This window comes from Pogona vitticeps, chromosome 9, assembly GCF_051106095.1.
Source record: "Pogona vitticeps strain Pit_001003342236 chromosome 9, PviZW2.1, whole genome shotgun sequence".
Lineage (NCBI taxonomy): Eukaryota > Metazoa > Chordata > Lepidosauria > Squamata > Agamidae > Pogona > Pogona vitticeps.
The window spans coordinates 15660080-15672562 of NC_135791.1; the positions used below are offsets into that span (position 1 = coordinate 15660080).

At 44.1% G+C, this 12483-nt stretch overlaps 1 long non-coding RNA gene across 1 annotated transcript in view; it reads right to left on the bottom strand.

Moving 5' to 3' along the window:
• The window catches only part of LOC140702074 (uncharacterized), a 40892-nt gene that overhangs the window by 5043 nt on the left and 23366 nt on the right, over positions 1–12483 (bottom strand). Inside the window, exons 2-3 of the long non-coding RNA XR_012081116.2 lie at positions 8069–8146; positions 7239–7339 (exon numbers count right to left, since the gene is read on the bottom strand). This is a non-coding gene — a long non-coding RNA (uncharacterized LOC140702074). The remainder of the gene's footprint in view (positions 1–7238; positions 7340–8068; positions 8147–12483) is intronic.

Consider the following 12483-nt stretch of genomic DNA (forward strand, 5'->3'; position numbering starts at 1 on the left):
TCTGAAACTCAAAACAGGGAAATTATTGGGATGGAATCAAATAATGGATGAGGTTTTTCACCTTTATTCTGGTAAGGCATTTAGTGTTGTAATATAAATTTAAAGGCAGTTGAAACTTTGAAAGCTGCAATCTAACAACATCTGAAAGAGGAATTAAAGAACCACAATAGTTTTTTTCCACTAAAGATATCCATTACATAGGCATCCTTCAGTCTCGAGAGACTATAGTAACATGCTTTGAATCAAGGAGTGTCCTCTCCCAGAGCATGAAGCCTAGGTAAAGTAAATGGAGGATAGGCTGTTACCCAAGCAGCAGATCCCCCCTCTCCACGTTGCTGAAATGGTCCAATGGAAAGGCAAGAGCCAATACAACTGGTTCCAGCAATGTCGCAGGAGTTGGCAAAATAACATGAACTGCCTTCGGGACTCCGGCTCCAGATTTTGCCTTGAGGTTAAACTCCTGAAGCCTTTTCCATCAGTGGATATAGCTACAAGGCAGTGGAGGTTTGAAATTGGAGTTTTCCTTCTCCTAGATGGGCTGCCTTCCAAGGCTGACCAGCCCCACCTACCCAGCCTGCTCTATCCACAGCAATAACTGTGGATAAAGATATCCACAGTTATTGCAAAGGATCAGTTCTGGGGTTTTGAGGCAAAGCAAAAGGGGAAATAAGTACAGTATATCTGATATAACTTTTATTGTATTTCAAGCTTGAAGCATTACTTCAAAAGAATAATCAGTTATAGACCCTAACCTCCCCCAAGTAGTTATTTGCCAATACATGTGTGGTCTTTATAAATAATGCTTCATTTTCCTACTACTGGAAAAGCAAATAAAAGTGATAATTTAAGTTACATTTTGAAAATCTGAATGTTATAAACTGCCAGCTTGTAATGCAAAACAGTTGCCTCTCATTTATGCCATTCTCACCTCAACACCCATCATTAAGAACAAGGCACAAGCCAGTATTTAAACCATATTGTAATCTTCCATTATACCTATGAAAGTAATTAGTAATCACAGTTGCACTGTAAAAAGAATGCTAACTGGCCTCTACCTCGGCCATGAGACTTTGGGACTTTAATAAAAGCATGTAATTTTGGAACTACACATGAGAAGTTGGTGCACAGTCTGAGGAAGACAAATTATCATCAAAAGCTTGCTTTATTTTTTTCTTTTATTTTCTTAACATTCTAGTAAAGGTATCACTTGTTCCTGCATTTGTATTGTTTTGAAGCCATGTGGACTTATCTTGATTTTTTTCTGTAAAAAATGACATCCTTCCCCAAGTTGCTAACGCAATGTAATATGTATACTTTTTAAAAATGTAATATTCCCTGCTGGGTATGTGTGTGTATAGATTAAAAGTACCCAGTGTTTGTAAATAATTATTTCTAAATATTGCCATTTAGATAGATATGAATAATACTAAAACAGTGAAGAAGCTGATTTATGTCACTTCTCATTGACCTACAGACACACAGACAGAAACACACAAAGGAAATAAATGTATGTGAAAAATCCTTGCTTAGCCCCTGACCACACATGGAAACCCTCTGCTGCTCTTTGTTTTGTTCCAGAACAAAGCTGTAGCATCAAAGGACCTATGGTGCAACTAGATCCCGACTTATCAACAACCACAGAGATGACCTTGTTAACATGATCCCAGAATTGCCTTCTGCTTTCAATGCCACTGATCATTCCAAGGTCTGCACTTTCTCTTCCCTTTTGGCCCACAGTCAAAGTACACAAACTTAGCCTGCAGCATAACAGGAAATGCTTGTGACAAAAGGCCACTTCATGCACTTCTTGGCCTGGAACTATTGTTCATTGATGGGATTACTCTCTGCTCCTCTCACGTGAACAGATTTCGCTAAACAGTGCTTGACTTGCTGTAGTTATTATCAGGTATGTGAAATGGAGCTTCCCTTAAGGACTAACAGCTTGTTCCCAGATTGTTGCATCACCCTGTATCCTGTTTCCATGGCCATCCTAAATCTCCAGAAAGAGAGAGAAAAGATTTTCCAAGCTTAATGTGCAATTGTAAGAGTTTTTCATAAGCCAAAGGAATATACAGCATGTGTTAATACTTTTTTGCCTAGATCCAAGTTAGCCTGTTAGAATGCTGTGGCAACCCTTATGTGCCATCAAGGTAGGGGTTGGAGACAAGGCCACCTCAATATCCTTTCCCACCTCCCAGAATTCCCTGTCAATCAAAGCTAGGCTTTTTTCATTTTTGTTGCTTATCTTCTGAGAGGAAAGGGCATTTTTAAGAATGCAGGTCTTGAGCACGGAAACTGATTTGCTGCTGAAGGAAATCAAAGAGATTGGGCATTGTCTTTCTGTGTTACTGTTGCATTTCCAATCATGTATTTAATGTACTCATATTTTGTTTTGTTTTTCACCAACACACTCTATGCTATGTTCTTCATCCCCATAGGAAATCTCTGATCTGGGGGAATCACATTCGCATTACTCACTTACAGATGGCCTCACCAGGCCATTCTGTTCTTCTCAAAAACAAGAGATGGACAGAGTGACAGTGGGTTTTGAGAATGGAAGGAAAAACAGAGATAGCAGACAGCAATGGAGCAGGAGAGGGAAATGCCACTAGGTGAGGAAAACTCCTTTTTAGTGCACTGAGTCCATTAATTCCCATTCCAGTGGTAAATTTTTCAGTGCAGCTGCTCATAGTTATACACTATCAAGGAAAGCCTCAACATGCAGGCAGCTGCATCAATGCATATCAGTAAACCAGGTCCAGTTGTTTAGTTCCACCAGGAACAGGCCTTTTGTAAAGCCAGTGGATCTCAATTGCCCATCCAAGACCAAACCACCTTCAAATGCTTTGTATTACTACAGAGAAGTCCAAAGTGATATGTTGTTGCTGTGTAAATATTTTCACTCCAGACTAACATGGAAATTGGTTAAGGGGAGCATGGAATCCTTTGATGGGTGGCAAACATTATCCTCTCTCCTGCTGAACATAAGGTCCTGGTGTTCTGACTCTGCAAACCCTAGCTCCACTACAACATTGTTTAAGCCCCCCCCCAAAAAAAGCTGAAGAAGGGGAGATAGAAGGGAGCAGCAGAGGCACATGGGGCCAATGTCAGTGTGATGGTAGATCCACTCTGGGATTTAGTCTGAACTTTTGCTGAAGCATCCTTAAGCTTTGGACTAAAACCCAGACCACATTCAGTGTTCCACTGCTGTTGGAGTCACCAGACTTTACTGGTTAGGAGTGCACATGTGCCAGAAAGAGGCAGTCAGGGTGTGACTACATACCAGGAGAAATTCAGTTTGACTGTATTGACTTTAGCAAATTGTGTTTACCCAGATGAATCACTGTAGCTATCCAGGCAACAGTTTTCAGGAGTCAGCATAGCACAGGCAGAGAACCCCATTTGCACAGAGCTTCAGCAGCAGATGCTCCCTTGGGGTGCTAATTAGCCATTTCCACCTCCCTCTTCTTTTATTCACTTTGTGTTCTAGTGAAAATCTGTTCCTGTGCTGAGTTGAAGCTTTTTTTCAAAAGACATGGCATGAAGACTAAGGGTGCTCAGTTGAGGGGAAGTCACCTGCTCAAGTGCCCTTTTGTCTTTGGGTCAGGCAATTGCATTGCCAAAAAGTGGGCAAAAGCACTGCCAACTCAATTTTTTAAAAATGTAACCAGCTGTTGACAGCTGAACTAAAAAAGTCATTTCCCCACTCAATTTGAGAATGGGTTTCCCTGCATTGAGATTTAGACCATCTAGTCACTGGGTTTTAACTCAGATTTATCTGTGCAATCTGACATAAACTGCAGGATAAATTGCCAATCTAGCCACCTGCTCAGTCAATCATTCAACTCTTTGGGGTACCCCAAAGATTTACAGTGATCAGCCGCAACATTAAAACCACCGGCCTAATATCATATAGGTCCCCCTTATGCTGCCAAAACAGCTCTGATGCGCCAAGGCATGGACTCCACAAGACCTCTCAATGTGTTTTGTGGTATCTGTCACTAAGACATTAGCAGTAGATCCCTTAAATCCCACAAGTTGCAAGATGGGGCCTCCATGGATTGGATTTGGTGTTCCAGCACATTCCATAGATACTCAATCAGATTGAGATCTGGGGAATTTGGAAGCCAAGGCAACACCTTGAACTCTTTGTCATGTACTCTACCTCAAACCATTCCTGAACAACTTTTGCATTTTGGCAGGGTGAAAGGGGCTGAAAGAGGCCACTGCCATCAGAAAACGCCATTACAGTGGTGCCTCACTTAGCGATTGCCTCGTTTAACGATGTAATCGCTTAGCGATGAGGTTTTAGGAGTGATCTTGCACTCCGTCTAGCGATGTTTCCAATGGGAAAATTTCACATAGCAATGTTTGGGACCTTGCTTCGCTTAGCGATGACAGTTTAGGTCCCCCTGTTTCGCTTAGCGATGTTTTTGACAGCTCCGTTTTTGCTATTTTTAAAAGGTGTTAAATTGTTTTAAAAGGGTTTAGAGTGCTTGAAATCGTTAGAGCACTTAATAAACCCTTTGTTGAAATAATTTGGCTTCGTTCTGACTCTTTTTGAATTTTTTGTGATTTTTTTCCCCCATTGAAATTTATTGAAAAGGTTTCTATGCATTCCAATGGGGGAACCGCGTTTCGCTTAGCGATTTTTCCTATGGCAATTTTCGCTTAAGGACGGCAATCCGTTCCCATTGGAACGGATTGTCCGGTTTTCAATGCATCTCTATGGGAAAATGTGTTTCGCTTAGCGATGTTTTCCCATAGCAATGTTTTTCTGCACCAATTAAAATCGCTAAGCGAGGCACCACTGTACTATGAAGAGGAGTATGTGGTCTGCACAAATCTCTAGGTAGGTGGTACATGTCAAAGTAACATGCACATGAATAACAGGACAAGGTTTCCCAGCAGAACATTGCCCAGAGCATTAAACTGCCTCTGCCAAACTGCCTTCTTCCCATAGTGCATTTTGCTGCTATCTCTTCTCTTGGTAAACACACCCCTGGCCACCTACCTGATTTAAAATGAAAATGTAATTGATCAGATCAGGCAACCTTCTTCCATTCCTCCATGGTCCAGTTCTGACACTCGCATCCCCATTGTAGGCACTTTCGGCAGTGGACATCATGGGCGCTGTGACTGGTCTGCGGCTATGCAACCACAGACACAGCAAATCACAATGCACCGTGTGCTCTGACACCTTTGTATTATGGCCAGCGGTAAGATTTTCAATGACAATAGTCTGAGTGTGATCAGACCAGATGGGCTAGCCTTTGCTCCCTATGTGCATCAATGAGTCTTGCGCATTTGCAACCCTGATGTTGGTTCACTGGTTGTCCTTCCTTGAACCACTTTTGGTAGGTTCTAACCACTGCATACCAGGACTTGCTGTTTTCGAGTTGGCCCTTCTGAAAGTCACCCAGATCTTTTCACATGCCGATATTTCCTGCTTCCAACACATGAAATTCAAGAACTGACTGTTCACTTGGTACCTAATATTTTCCACTCCTTTACAGGTACCATTGTTACAATATAATCAATGCTATTTACTTCACCTATCAGTGATTTTAATGTTGTGGCTGATCAGTGTATTAAACCTTGCAAAATGCCTGGGTTTCAGTGTCATATTGCAACATGTGCAGGAAGATGTGGTTCAGAACATAGAATTATCAGTAACAGTCATGGACACTTCAGCAAGAAAAACTGTGCTTTGCTTCCTCTTTCTGTTGCAAATGCTAACAGAAGTTTCAGGCCATTAAAATTAAGTTCAACAGAGTGCCAGCATCCCAAGGAGAGGCCCTGCCCTGGATTGCTGTGACTGAGGCAAAACACTGCCCAGACAGGCAGCCAGATAGACCAAAACTGAAAACTTCTGTAAAGTTCAGTTTCTGTTCATTGCAAGATACAGTACTTAGTGAAACCAGCCACAGAGGGCTGAGGGCCATTGTGTGCTGAGCAGTTATGAGTGAGGCCCCTACTAGCAGTCCTTACACTCAGCAGGGAGGGAGGCATAGGCATGGTAAGTAGTGAAAATTGATGTGTGTTCCTCCACATGCATGCATTTTAGCAGGGGTGCAGCAAAAAAATAAATCTTACATCTCCTCTGTTGATCTTCTTAAAGCAGCAGCTAATAAAAGCCAATCAACATGTCTAGAGCTTAGGACTGGGGGATTCCAGCAGCTGTTGTCTAAAATAAATAATGTTTCCAAGCTCTGAGCACAGTTGCACCTGGGTCGTTTTACCCATCCCATGCAACAGCTTGAGGGTGTTACTACACAGTGAGGGAAATGCAAATTCACTCATATTCACTTGTGAATTTGCACCAGGGAACTTGGGTTTCCTCAGGTCTGTTTGCATTAGCTGACCCCACAGGGAGAGGAGGAGGGAAGCCTTGTTTGCAGATCTATTGTGGAGGTGGAGGTAGCACATTTACAAGGGCACTGCCTAATATGTTGTAGACAAGAGTTTCCTTCTCTCATGTTCTCATCTTGATATCCTTTCTTTAAAAGAAAAGAGTAATCTTGCTGCTCAGAGAGTTATTCCCCTCTATTCCTAAGCTATTTAAAAATATAAAGAAAAGTCTTGCCAATGGAGAGAGGTTTTGGTCTCAGTTTCTGTGCCCACTGCTGTGAGGCAGGTGGCGAGTCAGAACCACCACTCGCCTGAGTGCCGTCCATCCTCTACAAAGGGACTGAGTGTGGAGAGAAAAGAAAGATGAATCCCCGTTGACCCTGGAGGAGGTCCCCGGGAAGCCCATACATGAAACTGAAGAAGAGGCCTTGACCCAAAGTGTGAGGGGGATGGGAATTAAAGAAGAACAGTCAAGAGAGGCAGGAAGGACTGGTAGAAAGGGGGAGGAGATAGAAGCAGGGGAAGGAGAAGTGATAGGAAGAGAGGGGGCATTACCTCCTGGCTGGGAATGGATCTGGATGCAAGATCCACGGACCCAGAAGTGGGAGAGGCTGTGGGTGCCGAGAGAGGAGGCAGACTATAGGAGAAAATCAGTGATCCCACCTCGACCCTTATACTGGGGAGAGACAGAAATGAGAGAGTTGCATAGAAAGATAAGATCGGAGAAAGAGACAGTGGAGGAAGAAAGACGTAATAGAAACAAATGGCGAGTTCAGGAGATGATGAAGATTGAAGAATTGAGGAGATCTGGCAAACACTGGATCCAGGGAGGGGTCCAAAGTGGGAAGTTCTCCTTGGAGAGATGGCCGTGCCCTTGTTGTCTGTACCGTCGGCCACGTCATTAAGGGACTGGACACCACGAGACCTTCCAGGAACATGATGGAACTCTAGTTACGGCACTCCTTTTGTTGTTGAAGACTAGAAACCCCTGTTGGTGGAAGGAGACAAAGACTCTTCATTGGTTAAAGACACTAGTTTACTTGTTGATACCGAAATAAATGTTCCAGAGTTGGCAAAGCATGTTAAGTCTGGTGTAATTATTGATGAAGGGGAAGGCCCTGCAATGCATAACATCGGACCCTCACAACAGGCTCATCAGCTTTTCTACATCAGTTTAAGCAACCACCCTGCCTGAACTGATGAGAATGGATCTAATGTTGTTTTTAAAAATAGAAGCCCGACAGTGGAGGCAAAAACTATGGATGAGGAGCAGGGATAGTCCAGGCTGATCTGTGTTACTGTTTGCATCATGTGGTCAATGGTTAAAAAAAAAGAATCAGCACATCCTAGTCCCAGAGCATTTCCTGCATTTTTTTACCAATGTGGTTGTACCTTGATAATGTCCAATCCAATCAGTACAAGTTGCACATTTGTCCAAAAGTATTGCTCTATCATCTGTAAGGAATGCTACTTACTCTGCAGCTTAGATAAGAGGTTCACTACATGCAATCCTGTTTGTGTAAATTCTGCAGCATAAGGTTTGTGATGTCATCAGACAGGACAAATTTTTGCAAAATAAATATGGTTCTTCTTTGTGGCCTCTGTGAATCACACCCTGTGTAATCTGCGCATGCACGGAGCCTTGTCGGAATATTTTGAGCTTCTGCAGTAGCAAAAAAACACATTAGTATAGACCTCTCCCCCTCAGTAAATGTACCTTGACGCCAAGACTCTTCCTTCAGTTTCTTTCATCTATGCATTGAGAGCCTCGTTCATTGCTTCTGTGAGTCTTAACCTAAAACAAAAGATAGTCCATCCTTGATTCTTTAATCTTTCCCTATGATGATGATGATGATGATGATGATGATGATGATGATGATGATGATGTTTGTTGTTTTAAAAAGAAAAGAAATAAAAATATTGTTCTGGCCTTAAAGCCGAAGCTCCCCCCCTCCACGAAACTTTTATCAATTGTTTCATGGCCCTTGTGGACCTGTTTAAACAATGCATGGTCTGTGAGAACAAAATTCCACTTTCAGATGGCCACACTAAATGTCTTTTTTGTTTTGGTGAGGCCCACCAAACCTCCATGTGCAGTCACTGTAAAAACTCTAAACGTGGAGTTCTCCACAGTCGCCTTTCCAGTCTAAAGCTTCAGCTATGGGAGCTGTCTCTCCACCTGCTAAATCTATGGCTCAGCTTGCTTGTAAATCTACTTCACAAGCTTAAGCCATGGACAGAGCCCTTTCCTAAGCAGCAAAACAGCACTTTTAAGTCACATCATCGCGCTCCGATGCTCCCTTAACATTGACCAAGACTACAAAAGGGCACAAAACCAAGCATTTGACATCGAAGTCCTCGACATCAAAAACATCCACTAAGAGGAAACCGTCCACTGATATGTCTTCAGCTCCAGAACCTCGCCACCAGAGAAGTCTAAATCTTGAAAGGCAAAATCACCAAGTGTTAATTCCCTGACCCTGCAGCTCCCCAAATCCGGAGATCTCATATGTGTCGGCTCACCCTTGGATGAAGAAGGGCTCCCATCTCATCAAACATCCCCATCACAGTCACTAGAATGGGAGCAGCAAGTTGACCAACTCACATCCTCCCCTGCTAGCCCTCAATAATCTGGCTCTCTTAGCGAGTCCTCCCTGGTTGCATTGCCCAATGTCCAAGGAGCTGAAGCGCAACCAGACAATGTACCCTATTCTGTCCCAACAGGTCTACCACCTCAGCCTCTGACACATCATTGAGGGCACCAACCACATAAGAGCATTCGCTTGCCCAACATTGACAAGGCCTCATACCACCTAATAAAGACAGCAGACGGATTGACTCCATGGGGAGATGGCTATATGCTTCCGCTGCCTTTATCATGAGGGTTGCCAACTACCAAGGGGCCATGGGTGCCTACCAGCATTTTCTTTGGGACAATGTGTCCACCCTCACTGATGCACTCCCTGAGGACAAAAAGGTGCTCGCACAAACCATCCAACAAAAAGGGCTATTGGTTGCCAAACAACAAATGCTGTCCGCCAGACATACTGTTGATGCCACCACTAAATCCATGGCTACCTCCGTGGCTCTTAGTCACTTTTCCTGGCTGAGAACTGCTGGCCTCGCTGAAGATGTGCGTGCGCATATTGAAGACATCCCATTCGACAGGGCAGGTCATTTTAACGCTGAAATAGACAACATCCTTAAAAATGTCCAAAAGAAAAGAACAGCTGCCGGATGTTGGGGAGTCTACCCTACATACCAACAACATCCTAAGCGCACTCAGTGGTGGCGCCCTTACAGCTTTTACCAAAAATCCCAGCAAGAACCTCAGAGACAAACATCTTATACACCTTACTACAAACACCAGCCTTACTGGGCCAAACCACACCAACAGACCACAATCGGGCGCAATGACTGCAAGCCTAAACGTCATGTTTGATGTCTTGCCAGCCAAGATCCCAACACACTCTCACGTTCCTCCTTCTGCCCTCTGGAAACACTTGCCTGCATGGGAAAGTATCACCATGGATACTTAGGTCCTTTCCACTGTCCGAAGCAACAATTCCACCAGCTCCCTCCGCCATCGCACACCATCACACCTCCATCACAAACTTTGCAGGACGAAATACAAGCACTGCTACTCAAAGACACCATAGAACTACTCAAAGACAACTGGCTCCTCGTAGCTCACTCCCATCACAAGGCACAACAAGACATACACTTTACACAGTCTCTTCTCCATGATCTTGGCCTCGCTGTGAACATATAAAAGTCCAGGCTAAAGCCTGTAAGCCTGCGCTTGTTCAGTATATAGGAGCACTCATAGACTCCAAACATGCTCAAGCATTCCTTCCAACAGACAAGCACCTCAAGCTCGTATCCCTGCATCGCATCTTCACCCCTCATGCACCTGTGCCCGCATTGACAATTCAACATGTCTTAGGCATGATGGCATCTATGACTTCTGTAGTGCAACATGTACGCCTCCATATGAGATCACTCCAAGCATGGTTCCTGGCTCTCTTCGACCCGTTAATAAGCCCACCTCATACTCTGTTATGGGTCACCCCAGAACTCGCCACCCAACTTTTGTGATGGCGCTCCACTCAAAACCTTACAATAGGTTGACCTTTCCGCCAACCACGGCCTCAAATACAAGTCACCACCGATGCCAGCCTATCAGGCTGGGGTGCTCATTGCAAATCTCTACAGATTCATGCTCAATTGTCTCAAAGAGAAAAGCTGTTCCATATCAGCGAGCTGGAACTTTTAGGTGTGATAAAAGCTTGCAAGGACTTCAGAAACCATCTGTGGTGTTCGCCCTTCTGACCCCTGCTTGTCTTTCACTCATAAAAGCTCACGTCGCATTTTCCTCTTGCTACCACCAGTGGATTACCTCAAGCCACAATATAAATGGTGTTTGTCTGAACACTTGACTTGTGAACAGAAACAGAACTTATTGAAGTGAAGCAGATTGAATAATAACAGAAGTTTCTCAGATAAACATTTTATACAAACAAATCAACAGTTCTCTCAGTACATACTTCTTTTCTCCCTATTTTCTAACCAGCTTTATCTCTCTCAATATCTGTTCCCTCTCTCTCTAACCAGCCCTATCTGACTCCTCCTTCTCCTGCCAAACCTCATGTAGCTGCTGACTCCACCTCTCCAGTCCTCTCATAGGCTCATGCAAATCAGCTCATGACTATGAATGGCATGAGTGATGTGGGTGATCGTTGCACCATCTTACTGGGAAAATGGTTCAAATTACTACCAAAACACTCGTCTAGTCGTTTAGTTGTGCCCGACTCTTCGTGACCCCATGGACCAGAGCACACCAGGCCCTCCAAAACACTACCGCAATGTATTACATCCTCAAACAAGGTGGCACTCACTCTCCAAGCCTCCTGCGTCTCGCTGTCGGCCTATGGGACTGGTGCCTATCCCATCATATCTGCCTCACAGCGATACACATAGCCAGCCAGGACAACAATCTGGCCCATCTTCTCAGTCGCAAGGAATCCCAGGATCACAAGTGGGAACTGGACCAAGCTGCCTTTCTCCTTCTCTGTACGTGCTGGGGGAAAACCCACCATCGGACAAACTGGAAGTGCAAACAGTACTCCTCACACTCAGGAGTTGGCAAACACTCCCACGGCGGTGCATTCATAGGCCGTTGGCCCAGGTCACTCACTCATCTGTTTCCACCATTTCCACTCCTCCACAAAGTTGTCATTCGCCTCCAACAGGACAAGCCCAGTGCTATCCTGATAGCTCCATGGCGGCCCTGACAACCTTGGTTCCCGGTTCTCCACCAACTCTTATCCGACATATATCACCTGCCTCACCTACTTACACAGAACAAAGGTCAAATTCTCCACCCAGACCTACCTGCCCTTCATCTGGCAACATGGAGGATTCTGCCTCCCTGATGAATGTTCTCCATCAGGTGAAGAAACCCTCAACTAGGAGGGCTTACATGTACAAATGGAAGAAATTTCAGTCCTTTACTGCAGCATCTTCACTATCATCAGTCAGTCCTTCCCTATCCATTGTTCTTCGTTTTTTACTTCATCTAAAAACGAAAGGCCTCTCCCTTTCATCCCTAAAGGTTTATCTTGCTGCAATCATCTCTTATCAGTCACCAACCTCTCCAGCAGCTTGGTTCTTCAGACCCCCCCTACTCTGAAGCGTTTCCTTGAAGAGCTGTTGCACATGTACCCAGACATGTGTCGACCATCACCTCAGTGGTCCCTGACAGTAGTCCTTCAACAAGTTGCAAGGGCCCTCTTTGAGCCCTTAGCGTTAATGCATCTCAGACTACTCACCTTTAAGACCGAGTTGCTCGTTGCTATTACACATAGTACCTATTGTTTCTAGCCATAGGCCTTTACAAAGACAGACTTACATAAAAACAATTAAAACAAAAGGGAATGGTGGCATAGTGTATAATATCAAAGTCACTACATTCAACATTTATGCAATATTATGAACCTTAACAAATCGAAGCCTCAACTTCTTAGCTGCCAGAGCAAATTGTGCAACAGAGTACATAATGTACAGCTGTGTATCAGTGAGTAGTCTTACTGTTATTTCCACTGGAGTACAGTTGGGATACAGCTGAATAAT